Source organism: Hyperoodon ampullatus (assembly GCF_949752795.1).
Source record: "Hyperoodon ampullatus genome assembly, chromosome: 10".
In the NCBI taxonomy this organism is placed as follows: domain Eukaryota; kingdom Metazoa; phylum Chordata; class Mammalia; order Artiodactyla; family Ziphiidae; genus Hyperoodon; species Hyperoodon ampullatus.
The window spans coordinates 19886260-19904913 of NC_136923.1; positions in this window are offsets into that span (position 1 = coordinate 19886260).

Sequence of the window (18654 nt, forward strand, 5' to 3'; positions counted from 1 at the left end):
ACAGTATGTGAATGTGGAATTTTTATGAAGGTAACAGTCTCTTTCTTTAAAAATCTGATTTATTTAGGAGGTACTTTTCAATGACCAAGTAATTTTAACCTTCAGGGAGAGATTGGGGTGGGGGAGCGGGAGGAGGTGAGTAAAGGAGGCTTGGATCTTTGCAAGGGTTTGAAAATTCACATCCCCTTTAATGATTAAACTGGCAGTATCTTTATTTGGATGTTAAAAGCTTTTTCTTACATTGCAAACATTCTCAGCAAATTTACAGTCAGATATTTGGAAACAGCTAACACTTTAAAAAAAAAAAAAGAGGGAGGAGGAGGGCCTGTTTGAACTAGGAAACAAAATTAGTGGGAATGACTAAAACGACAGGACTGACCCCAACACCATTAGCCGGGGGGGAAAAAAAATTCCATTTCATTGCAACTATGTTATTGTTTACTTTACCATACACATCCTAATATGGTTACCTCCCTGTCAGAGGCGGCCAAGCCCAGGGGTTGAGAGGCCCCCTCCGGGAGAAAGCTCCTAACTGCGTCTCAGACAATAAGAAACAAACGGTACAACTCCACAAAAGGCTTCCCTGAAAATAAGTGTCAAATAAATCCTACAGAACTCTCGCTTCTGCCACTGAGCTCTGTGTACGCAAACCTGTTTTTATGCCACTGCTGCCAGGGCTGAGCTGCATTTGTTTGGAAATAAGCCATTGCATTCTCTTTTTTCCTTTTTTTTTCTTTTCTTTTTTTTTCTTTTTTTCTTTTTTTTTTTTCTTCTCACTTCATCTGAGGGCTCTGGATTAATTCCTTGAGACATATCTTTGCATACATGTCTCATGAGTTATGTTTCCTGGAGCCTTTTACTAGGAACATTAAGGTAAGAATGTTGATTTAGCCCGGGACCTTTGTCACTCAAACTAATGCTCATCAGTGATATAGACATTGTAAAGAAATATTGCGGAGGTCTTTTGTGGTCCCCCTCCCAAATGGAGAGGTGCAGTTGCTTTTAATTGTCATGCATGGATTCGGGGGGAGGGGAATGCCACCAGTTGTGGATGATATGGAGCAGAGGTGTACTCACTGGTGTAAACACTGTAAAGACACCCCGATCCTGTGGCAGCCACAACAGTTTCACGAGAAGGCTTTTCCCGTTGTTTCTTCTAATTCTTCTCTACTTGTGGTGCTTCTTTCTTCTTCTTCCTCTTTTTTTTTTTTTTTCCCCTTCAACTCTCCTGATCTTTCCCAAATCCTCATGGTCTTGAGGCTTGCCTGTTATTATCTGCAACTCCAGAACAAAGGTAGGTTGCTTAACTCTGTGCTTCGGGGGAGGGCCAAGTTATTTTGGGAGGGATGTCTTCCTAATGCATGAGTGGCTGACCTAAAAGGGGGGTGGCGGGGGGAGATCATGCCTAGAGCCGAGGGACGAGAGAACATGCACTGTGGCAGTTTTTATGTAGTGGAGTTTATTTTTATGCAACTTAAAGAAGCAGCAGCATCTTCGGTTAGAATGGACTGTGTAGCTCCTGAAATTCTACACTTGATGTCACTGATGTGTGTATATTGCATTACCAAACCGGGGTTCAGACATTTGGGGATACTTGAATCTATGACAGCAGATAAGGTTTTCTGATTGGCTTCTACATCCAGTTTATCAACATTAAATAAAGGAGCTAGGATTTTTTTTTCTTTTTCTTTTCTTTGGAATTTTAATGTAAAGGTGTGAGTGTTTGGGTGACTGGCATACGCACTGTTTTCTTTCTTTCTTTTTTCTTTTTTTTTTGGTCTAATTGCTTTAATTCCCTGGGCACCTTCACTTATTTCTCAATGATTGTGTTCTCTCATTTTGCGTAATCTGGTGCTCTGTTAGCGCCAAGGTGGAGGTTGGCTGTTTTTAACTAATCGTGCCTTGCTGGGTGGCAATACAGCAGAAAGAGTACAGACCGCAGGAAATTCATCTCCACCTGAAAAAGGGACTGGAATAGGGTGTGCAGATTCATAATGGAAAACGAGCAAATTAAGCCTTAGTGAGGGATATTAACAAGCTATTAATCATAATAAATATGTTTGGCAGTGTTGGGTTTGCATTCTATAGTTTTCAGTTTAAAATAAAAATCAAAGTCAGTGATTAGAAGAGGAAATAGTTCTTTGGCTTGTGAGAGGCTGGGCTATACTTGTTCATTAGTTCAAACCGCATTAAAAGTGAGCAGTTTGTTCCAGAATCAAGTACATCGTTCCCAAGCAGATTTGAATACATCCCCATCCAAATGCAATCTCGGGTTCATGCCACGATTGCTTGGCTTTTTCTGAGCATCTCCGCTTCAGCACGGAACTCGAGTGCTAAGAATTTTATTTTACATTATTACATTGCTCGCACATTCCTGCTGGTTTCTTGGCTGTGGATCATCTCTGTGCGTGCACTGTAGCCCCATCAAGGTGAAGCCCTTTGAAAAATAAAAATCCAGTGCATTTAACTAAAATGAGCTTGAACAGCCTCAAAGTTTGTATCTTAGAAAGCTGCTAATTATGCTTGTCGTAAAACATATCTGAGTGGAAGGTTCTGAGTCCAAACAGAATCGAGGGCTGCTTTAGAAATATAACTGTAGTCTGTGCTTTTAAAGAGGTTTATTTTTACTTTGGGGCCATGGAGGGGGTGATTGGAATTAGTAGCCTTTAATTAGACGGGGAGATATTCAAATTTTACAGGGATTTATGTTAGAACATGGAATGGCGGTGGCTCTTTCCTCATTATGAATCCTCCCTGCACATAATGAGGTTCATCATTAGTTGATGGAGTGAATTTGCCCTAGCTCTACCTTGAAAGGCACATAATTTACATACTACTTCAGAGCCTAAGCATTAATGGATTCCTCGATGAATAAAATGAAAAGCTACTTTCTTTAAATTTTTGAACACTGTTTAGATAATACGATTTTAATAAGACATTCAATTTGCTTGTTAAGTATATCTGAAAGTGCCTTGTTTTTTTTTTCTTTTCGGGAAAACCATATTTTGGCTTGCCTTGCTGTATATCACAGTGGATGGTTACCCTCACAGAATAATCAGAGAACATATGGGGGGTACACTGTAAAGAAAATGGGGAGAATCTTAGGCAGAGAGCTATTTTTAACACGTGAGCCTCAAGATGATCGATTTTTGTGTAGAAACTCTTCTGACATGAAATGATTGTAACAGAAAGGTTGGAAAACAAGCTTGTAATTTGTGTATGGCTTTGCATACCTAAAATGTGCATGCATGTGCATTCCAGCCAATGCTGACAAAATAGCTAGCTGCACCTTCTGATTTATTTTAATGATGGAAGAACAGGAACTTCCTTGGTGCAGCTGCATGCTTGAAACTGCTTCGATGTAGCTGTGATTCAGTGAGGGGACACGGAGCTGGAGGCCGTCTAATGGGTTATCAGGTCATCAGGTTAGGAGCGCTCTGGTCTACCCCATAAATTCAGCAAGTTTTCTGGTTCTGTCACTCTTCCGCCTTTTAGTTGGAATGCGGAGAAAATCAGCTTTGACTTGGCGTGATTTGAACACGGATGTCTTTTCAATAAGTGGGGGGGGGGTGGTAATAGAATGTTATTGAACATGTCCTTTGCTTGTTGGGGACAGGTCACCCCGGCATTGTTATCACGGCTGCAAGTGGAAACAGGTTTCTGGTGGTTTGTCACATTCAGGAGCAGGGAAGGTGTCTGAGTATAAGCGAAGCCTTGTTTTGATAGAATGCTTTATTACCTGAAAATGATCAGCATATATTAACATTAATAGAATAGTCCATGTCATTCTTTTTTAGGTAATTTACCTCTGCTACAGACCTGTCTGCCGGAAAAGAAAAAAAAAAATCTTCCTCTCTTCTAAAACATATATTTGTTTAGAGAGTTTTCACTGAAGTGTACATGACAATTACAGCTGTTCATTAACAAAATTGGGTATTTGTTTTAAACTTTAACCAATCACTTTGATATGCTAATTATGGTGTAATTTAATTTGAGCCCTGTAATGATGATGCCGTTATTATGGACATAAATGATGCAGTTAAGCTGAGAGTAATCTCATTTGCATACTGTACATGCCAGTAAATTAAGCCCTTTCTTCGACTGCTTCAGCTTTAATTTTCCACTTCTTTTCACACAGCTCCTTTTCAGCCCCTCTCTTATAAGCCCACTTTGTAATAGTCCTGATGACTGTTTGATGTGAAGAGTTTCTGCACCACAATAATGCAGGACAGAAGATGTAACATTTAAAGGATTCATTATCTTGCTGAGTGTTCCTTTAAGAAGGAAGGATTAGAGAGGATGAGGGGAGACAAAGTGTCCTTTCCATGGGGTACGGCAGCCGTGTCGGCCCCCACCCCTCCGTTAGACTCAGACGGGGGACCTCTTACTTATAAATGTTCTCCCACCCCACCCCGGCACAGTAGTTTACTGTCACAAATTGTGTTGCGTTCAGCAGCAGTGAACTTCATGTGATGGCTGATTGTAATTACCCCATGCTAGCTGGAGGGAAAGTTTAATTTAGCCCACATACTACAGTTCTTCAAATCTGGGCTTATATAGATGAGATTAGAATTTTGAAACAATTCCGAAATAGACTGACTGCCATTTTCAAAAGGAACTTTTTTTCCCTCCCGTCTGCCTTTGATTGTCAAAAAACTGTGAGTTTCAGCTAGTTGTGTGAGAATCCTCACAACCGCACAGGGGTGTCCTCGGAGTGGAAGCCCCTGGCCGCTGCCCTCCGTGAGCCCAGAGACCCGCTCTGTGGCTTTCCAGAGCCTGGGTGAACCAGTGATGGCTCCACTGATCCATCTGAACCAAAGAATGCTCAGGGCATAACTAAACTCTTCTAACTGGTGAGCGGGTTCTCCCGTGGCTTGTGCTGAAGCCGGTGGGAGTTGAGTGGGTGTAATGGAGAACTGAATTTAGCTCTGGCTTTTAAAGAGGGTCAGAGGCCTAAAAATAGTTCAGACTGCTTCACTCTCCTGCAGGCTACTTCCTCGACAAATGGGAGAGTATTAAAAAAGAGAAATAGGCTGTGTCCGTCCTCATGTCTTGGAACTGAAAGTCTTGCCCTTCCTTCGGAAGGGTTTTCCAGTTCTCTACCCCTCGGCCCAAAGTTTTGCCGATTGATGTGCATCCCTTCCCCCAAGCCGTCCTGTGTCGGGAGCCTCCTTTGCTAGTATCCTGGCAGGCAGGCAGGTATTGCCATGACCAAGGGCACACGTGGCTTCTTCAGCCTGGTAGCAGTGACAATAGGGAATTTCTGCCTCACTTCGGAAGTCCTGATGGAGGTGAACGTCTCTTGTCCCAGTCGTTTTTGAATGAAGCAGATGCTGCCACACTGTTGATATGATGTCAGGCTGTTTGTTTCAAAACAATTTGAACTTAATGAAAAGTATACACCTTTACGGGCTTTTTCCTCCCCTTGATGTAATTTCAAAATTACCGTAGGATGCCAAGATGTGCAAAATGCTTGTAAACATACTTGTGTGTGGCTATCATTCTGTATCCAATATTGTATTTTTCCAAAATGGGAAACCTTTTTGTTTTCAGTATAATTTAGGGAGATAGGGGAAAGGAGATATGATTTTGTGCCATACTGTAGAACTTTTGCATTTTTATTAAATAACAGAGACTAGATTTCCTTCGTTCAAACCAAGCTCCTAACTAAGCAGACATTCCCGCTGTGAAACTTCCTATTTTTAGGAAGGTGAGTAAACAAAGAACGAAGTACCATAAGAACATAAGTTCCTTGAAGGCCAGGTATATTTATCTGAATTTCCAGTACTCGGAATTGTGCCTTGCATGTAGTAGGTGTTCAGGATGTAGTTCCTGATTGAAATCAGTCTGCTTACTCCTGTAGGCTTGTGAGCATCAAATGAGAAAATGAGGAAGAAAATGCTTTCTAAAATAAAGACTTTAAATATGCTTGATGGTGTTTAGATGGTAAACCCCATCAATCCATCCTTCCTCCGGCCCCTCCCCTGTGTGGGAGCCACTCACAAGGGTTTACAGTTAGGCAGAAGCAATCCTAGATGGGAAGCACTTCAGCCCAGATTATTGATGAATACCTGTAATGATAACAATAACAACCAGCAGGTATTGGGTAACAGCTATGGGCCAGGCACGGTAGTAAGTGCTTGTCATAGGTGATGCTCTTGAATTCTCCCAACAACTTTTCCAGGTGGGCACTGTTAGTTTCATCTTTTTTTATTTTTTTTAAATTGAAGGAGAGTTGATTTACAATATTATGTTAGTTTCAGGTGTACAGCAAAGTGATTCTGTTATACATATGTATGTATATATCTGTATTCTTTTTTTCAATTCTTTTCTGTTATAGTTTATTACAAGATATTGACTATAGTTCCCTGTGCTGTACAGTAGATCCTTATTGTTTATTTTATATATGGTAGTGTGCATCCATTAATCCCATACTCCCAGTTTATCACCACCCCTCCCCCACTTACCCTTTGGTAACCATAAGTTTGTTTTCTTTGTCTGAGAATCTGTTTCTGTTTTGTAAGTAAGTTCATTTGTACTGTTTTTTAGATTCCACATGTAAGTGATACCATGTCATATTTGTCTTTGTCTGACTTACTTCACTCAGTAGGACAATCTCTAGGTCTATCCGTGTCACTGCAAATGGCATGATTTCATTCCTTTTTTATGACTGAGTAATATTCCATTGTATGTATGTACCACATCTTCTTTATCCATTCATCTGTTGATGGACATTTAAGTTGCTTCCATGTCTTGGCGATTGTAAATAGTGCTGCAGTGAACATAGGGGTGTATGTATCTTTTCGAATTAGAGCTTTCGTCTTTTCTGGATATATGCCCAGGTTTGGGATTGCTGGATCAAATGGTAGGTAGATCTGGTTTTAGTTTTTTAAAGGAAACTCCATATTGTTTTCCATATAGTGGCTGCACCAACTGACTTCCCACCAGCAGTGTAGGAGGGTTCACTTTTCTCCACACCTTCTCCAGCATTTATTATTTGTAGTGTTAGTCTCATCTTTTGGAGGTGGTCACTGTGATGAAGATGCAGCTCCAGGTCCCACAGCTGTAGGGCTGGAAGCAGGACTTGTCCTCCTTCAGGAAAACTCCAGGGTGCTCACTCCTGGCCACTGCACTTCAATCCTGCTTTTCAATGTAGATACACACACACTCTCTGTTGTAATATATAGTGTTAGTATGTAGTGTGTGCAGAAGTATATACCATGTCACTCTATCTTAAGTGTGTTTTATACATACATTTCTTGAAAAGCTGCAGCTAACACTTCACATATTTCATTTGCAAAGAGGCCTGACAAGGTAACTCTGATTTGTCCCTACTTACTGATGAGAAGACTGACCTTCCCTCAGATTAAATTACTGGCTTACACAAACTGGGCTCCGAACCCAGACCCATCTGCCTGCACAGCCCTTGCTTACTTAATCACCACTGTATGCTCCCCACTAAGTTGTATTCCTTGAGATCATTTTATGCTCCTAAGATAGTTAACTTATTTTTGAGTGCCTGTGGTATTTAAGGTCTTTCTTATTTATTTTATATTCTGGGGATTTAGACTTTAAATGTGCGCTCTAAATAACTGAGCCATCTCCTAATTCCCCAGTTATAGTGTGATGTCAATTCCTGGCAGGAAGCCAACTTCCCGTCACACCTCCCCCTGCCACCCTCAAACATACAAACTAGAATGTTGTTAAATTCTTTTTTTTTTTTTCCTTGGGGGAGGAAAATGCTATGCTGCTTCCTTCCCTGTGATTGAAGCCTTTTTTACTTTTATCTTGACAGGTGACAGAATGAATATCAGCTGTAGAATTTACAGATATGTGGGTCTATAGATGTTTGCGTGTATCCCCATGGACATGTGCAGACTCATAGCTTGTAGTCTTCCTTATCTGTGTTGCAGGCCACACGTAGAGAAAGCAGTGAGGCGATTTCAAGGAAACTCGCCACCTCCTTGTCCTAATCCTCCTCTCCCAGCACTGTCCCTCTGCCCTGCATCTCAGCACTCCCATTTCAGGCATCTAAAGTGATAACGGTATGGATGGTGTCCTTTTCCCTTATATTCAGAAACTCTTCCAGAATCTTGAAATGCCCTTAGGCCTGCACTGTCTAGTATGGGAGCCACTAGCCAGAAGTGGCCGCTGAGCCCTTGAAGTGCTGTAGCCCGAATCGATGTGCGAAATGTATAAAATACACACTGAAGTTCAAAGGCTTAGTTAAAAAAAAAAGCAGAATGTAAACTATCGCATTACTAGCTTTCATATTGATTGTATGTTGAAATTAAAATATTTTGGCTATATTAGGTTAAATGAAATACATTAGAGTAACTCCCACTGTTTGTCTTTACCGTTTTAAACGTGACGAATAGATATTTTTAATTGCATGTATGGTTTGCATTTGTGGGTCTCATGTTTCTGTGAGACAGTACAGCTCAGTATGTACATCCTGCCTCTCTGTACGTGAGGACTAGTAGACAGGTGGGAGGGGGGCAAAGATTTATCCCCCAAATGGCTAGAGAGCTGCAGTGAGCATGCTCCACAGGGGACCTGGCCTGCAGCAGAGGCTCAGGAAATATTTCGGGGTGCAACCCTGGATAGCAGTGTTTCTACATGGAAGACACTAAAGAAATAATCCCTTCGGTTGTTTCAACACCTTATCCTTCCTAATCGCATTGGGGATATTGCACTTACCCTACTGTTTCAAAAAACTGGGACTTGCAGAGTGTTTCTATACCCAGCTATAGCGCCCTTGACACCAGTAGATCTTGGCTCATCAACTCTAGTGATTCCATTAGCACAGGTCATCAGAGAGAAGAGAATGGGGTTCCTTGAATGTTCCAGATGGCTCTCTCTGCTGGGCTTTGATAACCTGCAGGAGCTGCTACAGGGGTCCCTGGTGCCCCAGGCTCCTATTGGGGCATTTCTCTTATTCTCTTATTAGATGCATTTGTCTCTTTGATACTCTCTGATACGTATTCTTTACCTAGCACAGGCGTATCCTGCCTTAAGTAAGCTTTAAGTGTAAGTATAGTTGTATTTTTAAGATAGAGACAACACGCTATGAATGTACATTATTCAACAAATGTTGATTAGGAACTAGTATCATTAGGCGTGGTGGGCTTCCTGCCTTCGGAAAGCTCATTCAGCGTGTAGACAAGTAAGCAATGTCGTAGATAACTTCAACTTAAGTGAAGTCAGTGATTGTTGGATTGGAGCTATGTTGTTTGCCTTATAAAAAGATTATTTGATTTTTTTAAGAGGATTCATAATTAGTAGCCCTTAAAGCGACATGCGATCCCCCATTCTACTTATTGTACAGGTGATCTAGGGAAAACATGATTTGTAATTGTAAATTTTCAGTAACCCCTGTGGAAAAGTGAGCTACATACTTAAACTTTCCCCCCCCGCCCCCAACATCCATCCCAGTTCTTAAAAACCCAGGGAAGCTTGTTCTGCAGTCTTTTCTAAGATTTTTTTTTTCCCCTAACAGCATAGATGGAAGCCTTCACTGGAATGAACATATGGGAATTATAGCTGTCACCTCATCCATTAAAAGCAGGCATTCAAGTGGAATATTATCCCACTTTATTTTTCGGTCCTTAAGAAGTCAAGGGACAGGGTATTAGATGTGAGATGGCCTTAGGAAGACTGGGGCCTGGCAAAGATCAGTCCCCAACACGAAATGTGCCCACTTCCATGTTAAGTGCTGAAATTGTTCACCTGTCCCTCTGCCCTTATCTGCCTTGAAGCTGCAACTTCATTAGTATCGGTTGGTTTTTAGGGTGTTTATATCTCTGGGCCACGGGCTCCCGGTGATGATTATTGCTTGAAATTTTCCATACACTGCTTCCGTTTGCAATCACCCTACCCGTAAGTTGGCCTAACATCGACTCTTTGAACTTCACAGGGGAATCACATTAATGGTAAATTCTGCCCTTTGCATAAGGGAGGAGGAAAATGCCTTCCGCTGTCTGTGCTAAACAGTTCTTTGTAGACCCCTTGGAGAGGAGAGCCTCCACCCCTACATCAGCCCCACCTTCCAGCAAATCATCTTCTAAACGGAAGCAAACAGCTGTGCCCGGGGATGTCCTTGGGGCCGCAGAACTTCGCAGGCAGTGCACCTTGCAGCTCTAAGGTTTTGAAGGTCAGCCCGACCCCTCCTCAACTCCTACCCCTGTTAAGCTGTTGTCCCTTCCTCTGCAAGGACGGGTTCTGGAAAAACAGCCTTGGGTCCTCCTGGGTTGTCCGTTTTGCCAGGTGGCCTCAGATGCAGAAAGTGAGGTGTGCTGATTGGATTAATTTACAGTTGGAATATGATGAATGGTTCGTCTCCTTTTACTGTGTTGTGGTTTGAGGTATCTGGCCCTAAGAGCATTTGGCAAATCTTCCTGTTGTCCAAAAAGAGTTTTTGTGTTTCGATTTAATAGTTCAAGCCTTTTAAATTAAAAAAAAAAAAATTGGGGGGAGGGTATCGATTCAGTTATACATACGAAAGGTATTTCGAGGACTCGTAATTAGAGGCAGACCCTTCTATCTCCATCTCTCCAAATTGATACGCAGGAAACAGCACTACCGAACATTCTGGAAGTAAGCTTGTACCACTAAAGGTCAGTAATGGTTGTATAAAAGCTAAGGCTAGTAGTGGCTCTAACATCCAAGACAAGAACTGCAATCCCAGAGAACGTACGGAACAGGAGCCCCTGGGAAAAGAGCAAAAATTCTGTCATGTAATGATGTTTGATTTGGGGTAAAAGGGACACTGATGTAACAAAGCCTTAAATTCTCTTTCTGATCCTGTTTTTGTGCACTCTAAACGTTTTTTTAGCTACCCTCCTAGTTGTGTTCCCAAAATGTACACGTCTTCATCCTCTCCTGTCCTTCATGGCATCTGCAGTAATCAGTTGGGGGGTACAGTCTGTAAAATCTACCTCGTGCTCTAACGTTCATTTCAACCTTGGTAGGCTATGGGCTTCCGCATCCTTGGATCCATCCCTCTCCTTCAGAGTGCTGTCAGGGGCTCTTTTTCTTATAACTTTGAAACCATTTTTCTTTTTGGAATTCTATTTTCTGTATTCATTTTTTTTAAGATCTCTTGATGTGGACAAGATTCCTCCCTTAGAGAAAGCGTATTTATTTGTTTCAGCTTTTGTTTACTACCATGAAGATGACATGGAGCCTGAGTTCAGGGGTCCTGTAGAGCGCTCGCCAGCAGATGGGTGGGGTAGCTGTTACTGCTTCTCCCCGCTGCCACTTCTCACAGCAGGCATTGCTAATCAGTCCCAGCACTCTTTCTCAGCAAGCCTGACTGTGGCCTGTGAATCTTTCCTTTAAAGAGTGCCAGCCTCTGCTAATCGATATAGTGCTTGGCATGAAACCTCTCTGCCCAGTTTGGTCTGTTAGGTTTTATTGTATGTGAATTTGGTGGACTGTATGCTGTTACTACATGGCGGCACATATTTTATCTTAATACTGTCAGATTCCTTTTATATTATCTCAGTTTGCTAAGCCACTTACACCTTCACAGTTAGCTTTTCGGACACACGCCTTTTTTCAGACGTAATCTAGGATACACTAGACAACTCCCAGGAATTCCTTTCAAGGTGATGATTCTGAAACAGGCCAAGTACCAATTCCCCTTTGAGCTATATAACTCTTTCTCAGGTACAGAATTTCTTGTGCATGCAATTGAAGGATCACCCAGGAAATGGATGTGACCTTCGTGCAGGAGATGACATTGAAGTATGGACTTTTTTGCCCTTTGGCAAATTGTCTAGTCCTCTCATTCTAAATTTCTGGGATTCTAGGTCCTGACACCCCACATTCTTTGCTGTCTCCATAGAACACAATCCAGTTAGAGTCCTCTCAAATTATTTATGCGCCAGAAAGGGAAAAAAATAGGCTTTCTCTGTCTATACATCTTGTCTTGTTTACTTGTTTTTCCTAGAATTAAAAAAAAATTAACTCCATATTTTTAAAACTTTGCCTGGTAAATAATGCGTACCATCTATTAATTGTTTTCTAATGCATAAGATGAAATTTGTAGTGTCCGGAACTTATTCCAAAATAACCACGAGGTCATTGAGTTGGTGTGGTCTCTCTCCTACCCCCACCCCTTCGGATATTTGTGATAAATTAATTCTCTCTTGAAAGATTAGAAGAGCTCTCCTAGTTTTTCTTATAATGTAGCTGTAGGTGGGTTGGTTCTTCCTTAAGTATTTGTGTCATCAGAAGTCTTGTTTTTCAGTCCCTTGAACTTATAATGTAAAAAGGAGAATCAGTTCATTTTGTTTCCCTTGAATGTGAAGAAAGAAGTGTATTTGCAGGTGTTATGATGCCTAAACATTACTGTGCTTATGTTTAGTTGTTTTTAAAAAATTTTAAAGCCTACATCTTCACTTTTCCACGTCAGGATGAGTAACATTGATTCATGGTTCTTTTACGTAAAGAAGCTATTTTAAACCAAATTGTCCCCATTGACAGAAAAGGGGGACTTTTGCTGTCAGTTGCAGAAATGTGGTTTTTCACCAAAGCAATCTATTACTGAACCAGAGTGGATTTGCAAACTTGCTTTTTAAAAGAAAAATATCCTTGTATGATTAAAGAGGAGGGCAAAAAACAGGTATCTGGATAGTCAGAATCTACTGGGATTTTTTTCCCTCGCTCTGGCAAGCCTGCCATACTTGTAGGTGTATCTCAAATGGAACAGAATGTGTGAAAGCCATTTAAATGATTATTTGATAATTTAATAAAAGAAAATGCTTCAAGCCACCGCACCCCTCCTACAGTTGATAAGTGATGCCACCTACTGTGAAAATATTTTACAAAACACTTTCGTTTGGAATCAGTATCAAATAGTGATTTTAAAATAAAACATGTGTAGAGTTTTCTCTTGGCTCTTCCCAGTTTTGAGAGCAGGCTGTCAGCTCCCCACCCTTGAGTTGATGTCCCATCTTTTTTCCTCCCCCAGATATGACTCTACCCACAGGTTTGGCTTGGCAGGTTTTATCTATTGGTTTTTAGCTAGGGATGGACTCAATATATTGGTATTTAATTTTTTTTTCTTGCGTGGTAGTTGCACTGAGCATTTAAAATACTATCTGTTCACTCTCATAGGTGAAGCAGATGCATTTTAACCCCCTCCTGTTTCTTTGTTTTGAGGGAGCAGGATGTTAAAGATTTCAGCCTTTCATGTGTATGAGACACACAGTGCTGACTCAGAGGAAGACTTTGTGTGCCCAAGGCATTCTACTATACAGGTATAACTTTCTTGGCACCAGAACAACTCAGAAGCACCACATGCCTTTATCCTTTCACTGGCTAGTTCTCTGCTTGTGCTCTCTGAGAAATTGGTTTAAAGAACAGCAAAAACGATGTATTTAAAAAGTTGCACAGTTTGCTCGGCGTCTCTGAACACTTCACAACCACATGGCGACGATCTTGTAAGGCTGCAGCCTTTGCACGGTTGCCTCGTGCCTTTTTCTTCCTTAACCCCCCGCCCCCTCCCCAGCACTGTCTGCATTGGCTCCTGCTAGCATTCCATGCAGCCCTGCTGTTTGGGGCACCTTGTGGAACTCCAGGCGGCCTTAGGAGCTCTCATTGTGAGCAGCACGTTTCTAGGGAGTCCTGAAGGTTGCAGCATCTCAGAGATGATCTGAGCTTGACACCAAGTGGCGCAATTATCCAGAAGCCCTTGATGAAGCAGTAGCCCTTAAGGAGGATACTCAAGTGGTCGTGGAGGATTCCAGAACTGAAAAGAACAGGCTGTCCTGCCCATGCAGGTGACTTCTTATTGTTGTTATGGTTTACTAGACAGTGGACACCTTAATGAGATGGGTCAGAGAACCCACTGCAACTGATGCAACTTCTGGCCTTTTTTTTTTTTTTTCCCCTTAAATTTTAAAGCTCTTTTGGTGACATTGACTAGAAAATAGTGGATAGAAAGAGACATAGCTGATTTGCATATTCTACAAAGATATCGTGGAGCCATATGATGAAATCGGAATAAGTACAGAGATTTTGAGAACCGTTTTCTTCTGACAGTATTCAACATTAAGTATATACTTAAGCAGTAATGACACTGAACCTACGCTTTGCATTCATGAACACACACCATAGGGTGACGCTTCAAGCTCTAGGTGAAGCCAGGATTTTCTGAATTATGTTTCATTGGGGAATTTTTACCTTTTTCTCCTGTTTATGATAGTCATTTCATCTGGTTTTATAATGAGGTCAGGAACAGGTGAATGTAAAAAAAGCGGAGTGACTTCTGCATTAATGCTTAGGCTGTTTTTTCAATTAAAAGTTCTGGTATTTGAAACATACTCTGGACTTTAATCACACTTCCCAGTAATTAATCAGAATAAAAGATTTTAGTGCTCCTTGATTAGGTACAAATGACTATGGCTACCTGTCTGCAAGAAGTCGGAGAAACTGACCTAATGGCTAAAATTGGGGGGAAAACCTAGGGTCATCTTTGCTTAATTTTCCCCATTATTCCAGTAAATATAAAGAATTAGCACTTGTGTAATATAGGAGTATACTTAACTCCTTCACCCCGCCCCCTTAAAAGGCCAACTTTTCCCCTTTATAAAATACAGATCTGTGTATTCAGCCAATAACCTTTAATAAATGAGACATCCACAACAACAACAAAACCCACAATAAAAGCGCTTGACTACGGAGCCCTCTCACAGCACATCTTCAGCATCTTTTGTGTTGCCACATATCAAGCTACTTTATGGACTTCTGCTGTGGCATTGCCCTTCAACGAGAAAGCTTTTTCCATTTTGTACCATAAAGAATATTATTTTTCTGCCAGCCAATTTTCTCTGTTAGTCACTAATTGGCTACATAAATCTCGGGTGTTGAGAATGAGGAATGTTTCAGTGTCATAGAGTGTAATCTTCACCCTTATTTACCAATTCATTAAGATTCATTGATGCAGGATCGGTGAGAGGAAATGACAACATAAATCAGACCTCCAACATAATGACCCTAATCAGTTGGGAATTGCTGGAAATGTCATGATGAACTATGTCCTTGTGTTAGTGCCACTGTACATTGTCATTGCGCTGCTTTATGAGTGGGACGCATCTTCCTGACACTGACTGTATTTAACGAAAAAAGAGTTGTTAAAAACCTGATTCCATTAAAGCTATGAGATCTATACAAGGTCCTGTGGTATTTAGCCCCGCGCCCTTTACCTCCATTGTAACTGCTTAATGGAGCTGCAGTTTAATGCACATTTAGAGTACACCTGAGTAAAAACTCCCCAGGAAAAGAAAAAAAAAAAAGCAACTTGATTTATAGCTTGTCATGTCTTTATTTAAACCAAGAATTTCGGCATGTATGGAGAATCAGAAATTCTCACTTCTCCACTTAGGAACCAGATCTCTTGGCACTAAAGCTGAGGAAACATCCCCTGGACCTAGAACCCCGTAAATATCCTCTCCTTCAGTGACGTGGATGATTCAAACCTCTGTCTCCCCAGGTCTGCTGATGGTAACCGCCAGTCATTTCTAGAATAATGCGTCACTTCGAAATTAGCAATAGAATTTGACAGGGGCTCATGTAGAGAGGTTTCTGGATCCCCTCCCACCCCCAGAGGTATGGATTTTATTCCACCATGTTCTTGGAATCAGTTCCTGGAAGATCAGGGGTTGCCCAGCTCTCTGGTTTAATACACGTTATTCATTTAGCTGTAACGAATTAATCGGCGACAGTATGGGGCCAGCCCGGCTGGCCAGCCTTCTTCCCTTTTACTTATTCCTTATTAAAATCTTGACTTTGACCAGCAGGTAAACACTTTTCAGAATGTGAAGACTGAAAATCATCACTTTATCCTCCTTTGGTTATTTATTTATTTTTTTTCCATTGAGCATGGTGGTGACCATTTTTTTTTTTTATCATGAAAAAAAATCTTTAATCTATGGTATAAGGCTGAGAAAGACCTGTAAGAGAACAAGACAAGTTTACCTAATCTTGACAGCTCTGGGTGTAATCTCACTCTGCTTGTGACACGTCAGACTCTAAGATTTATAACTCCTTAATCAAATGTCTAGAAGTCTCAGGAAATGTTATCATAGGACTTCCTTTCACATGACTTACTGAGAACTCAATAGACCGTTAGATAAGCTCTAGACTCAGCCGGACCTTGGAATAATTCAGGTCGACTAGCGCTTCTTTGGAGGTTTTTGGTGCTGGCGGACGGTGTTTTCAGTCTGTTTGGGCAAGGGTGGGTTTACAGCCCCCTTCTATCAGGGAGCTCTGTTGCTCCCAATAGAAAGACACTGTAAATTTTCATGTTCTGGGGTCTTGAGATCCAGCAGGACCTGTGCTCTGCATCTCAGAGCCATGTGATGAGGGGATTCTGGGGAAACACGAGTGTGGTAAAGCCGCTTGCTCCTGGGCCAGTGACGTGTTCCTTGTGTGGCTGTTGAGGCAGCCTCAGAAAAGGGTCCTGGGTCGGCAGTGAGGAGGGGACCGCAGCGAATCGGGAGCCGCCCATGCGTCAACGGAGGGATGACTCAGAGCATGCGAAGCGCCGCATCCTAGAACCACACCTGCCTTCTCATGTGGTCCAGGGGGCCCCGGCACCACTGATGCCACGAAGACCAGAATGACTTTCCCCACCCACAGCCAAACCAGACGCGTCCTGCTCCCTCTGCCCTGTCACCAGAGGGGACTGTCAGCTGCTGGCTGACATCCTGCATGCTTCGGCTCTTACCCCAGTCTGACTAGCGCGGCCGTGCACCATCCCTCTTACTGGCTGGTGACAGCTCACTTAGGGCACACCCAAGGGCTGAGAGCGGGCCAAGCCAGGGGTGGGGGGAGAGTCGGGGAGGGGAGAGGGCACCGCAGAAGGAAGAGGGAACCCCAGGGTGGACACTGACATCCCCTGTGCCTGGCAGAACCCGCTGCCCAGGTAAGAGGTGTTTCTAAGGTGGCTGCAGCGTGCAGTGGGGCTCTGAGCCCGGCCAGAGTCTCGCCTGGGCCGGATGAGGATACCCAGACTGGATAGGGAGCCCTGGGGTGGCAGCAGCATCCATCAGACTTTCAACAAACATCGGTGCTTTGAGGAATCCAGCTTCGCCTACAAGAAAGACCCTGAGATTGTTAGTGATCCACCCTGCAAGGCAAAATGGGATACCCGGGTTCCTAAGGAGAGATAGTTGAGTTAGCTCAAGGAAATGGGCAGATGAAAATCAACGTAATTTAAACTTCTCCGCCCCAGAGGAGTCCAACCTCACAAGCTGCCGAAAAAGTACTCAGGCCTGGGATGTGTCAAGTCAAGTTACTGTAAAAATCAAAGTCGTGGCTCAAACATTTAGTCTTCACCCCTCGCCAATTTTTTTTTTAAACCTGGATTCATTCAGTTGGGTTTTTTTTTTTAATTTTTAAAAATTTTTTACTGGAGTATAGTTGATTTACATGTTGTGTTAATTTCTGCTATACAGCACAGTGAATCAGACACATACATAGAGGATTCATTCAGTTTTAGTCTGTAACACCACCATTTGTTTCTAGAAGGTGAAAATTGTTTGTGAACCTACTGTCTTTGAAGGAAATATTGCCTCAGTGTCTGAAGACATGACTTTTCGTAGTCTAACTTGCGCCCCTGTGGTTGGCACCCTTTCCTGTATCCATTCTTGCTCTGCATCGAATCCCCTCACTGTCTTCCTTTCCAGAGATGCGACTGGGTTTCTGTTCGCAACCTCCTAGCTCAAAAGCTTTCCTCCAACCCTGGTGTTGGCGGGGAGGAATCCCAAAAGGCTGGAAAAGGGAAAAAAGTGGGCAGAGAATTGGAAATGAGGGGTGGAAACTAACTACTCTTGATAAAGAAAAATTCTTTACAGTCACAGGAATGCGTAACAGACAGACAAAATACCTTCAAAATATGCAAATCTGTGTTTATCTCAGAGAATTCTGCAGGGAACAAATCCGCAGCATTAGCAATTATGACTAAGCTCAGAAGTCCTCCTCCTAACCAGTCATACTTATAAACATCAATATAGCTTAGAGCTTTATGTTAAAATGTTTTTCTCCTATTTCTTTTAAGAGTTATTTATTTAACATGCTTTTATTATCCTAGATGATGTGATTTGGGAAGAAAGCATTAATTCCGTTATCAGCTCAGTTTCCTTCCCAGTTGTTGAGCGAATTGAGCTATCCTAGTAGTTTATGAAGTAAGAGGCGTTAAATGGAGAGCTCACTGCTGTTCAGATTGAGCCACTTCTGAAACGTGGCTACCCAGGCAAAAGGGATTGACAGCTTAGCATTTATGCGGCAAATGTATTGGAATAACACGGCAAGCAGCAGAATCAGACGCCTTCACACGCTGCCACTTCCTAGCTAGTACCTTTGTATCTGCTCAATTTTTTGAGAAACGAGATGCCTTAACTCTTCACTCCATGTTGCTTGCTCAGGCTGATTTGGGTGAATAGTGTACCTCAAGTGATGACTTTGGAAGGTAGCCGGTGTTTGTTATATGCATTATAAGTAATGTGTATTCTGTCATTCATTCATCCACTTGCGCATCTGTTACTGACTGTCAGTAATAGGCTAGGTCCTGGCAGATCTGGGCACCTTCGTAGCTGAGTATTCCTAACTCTTAAACATAGTGCCGATGGGATCATGTTAGAATAA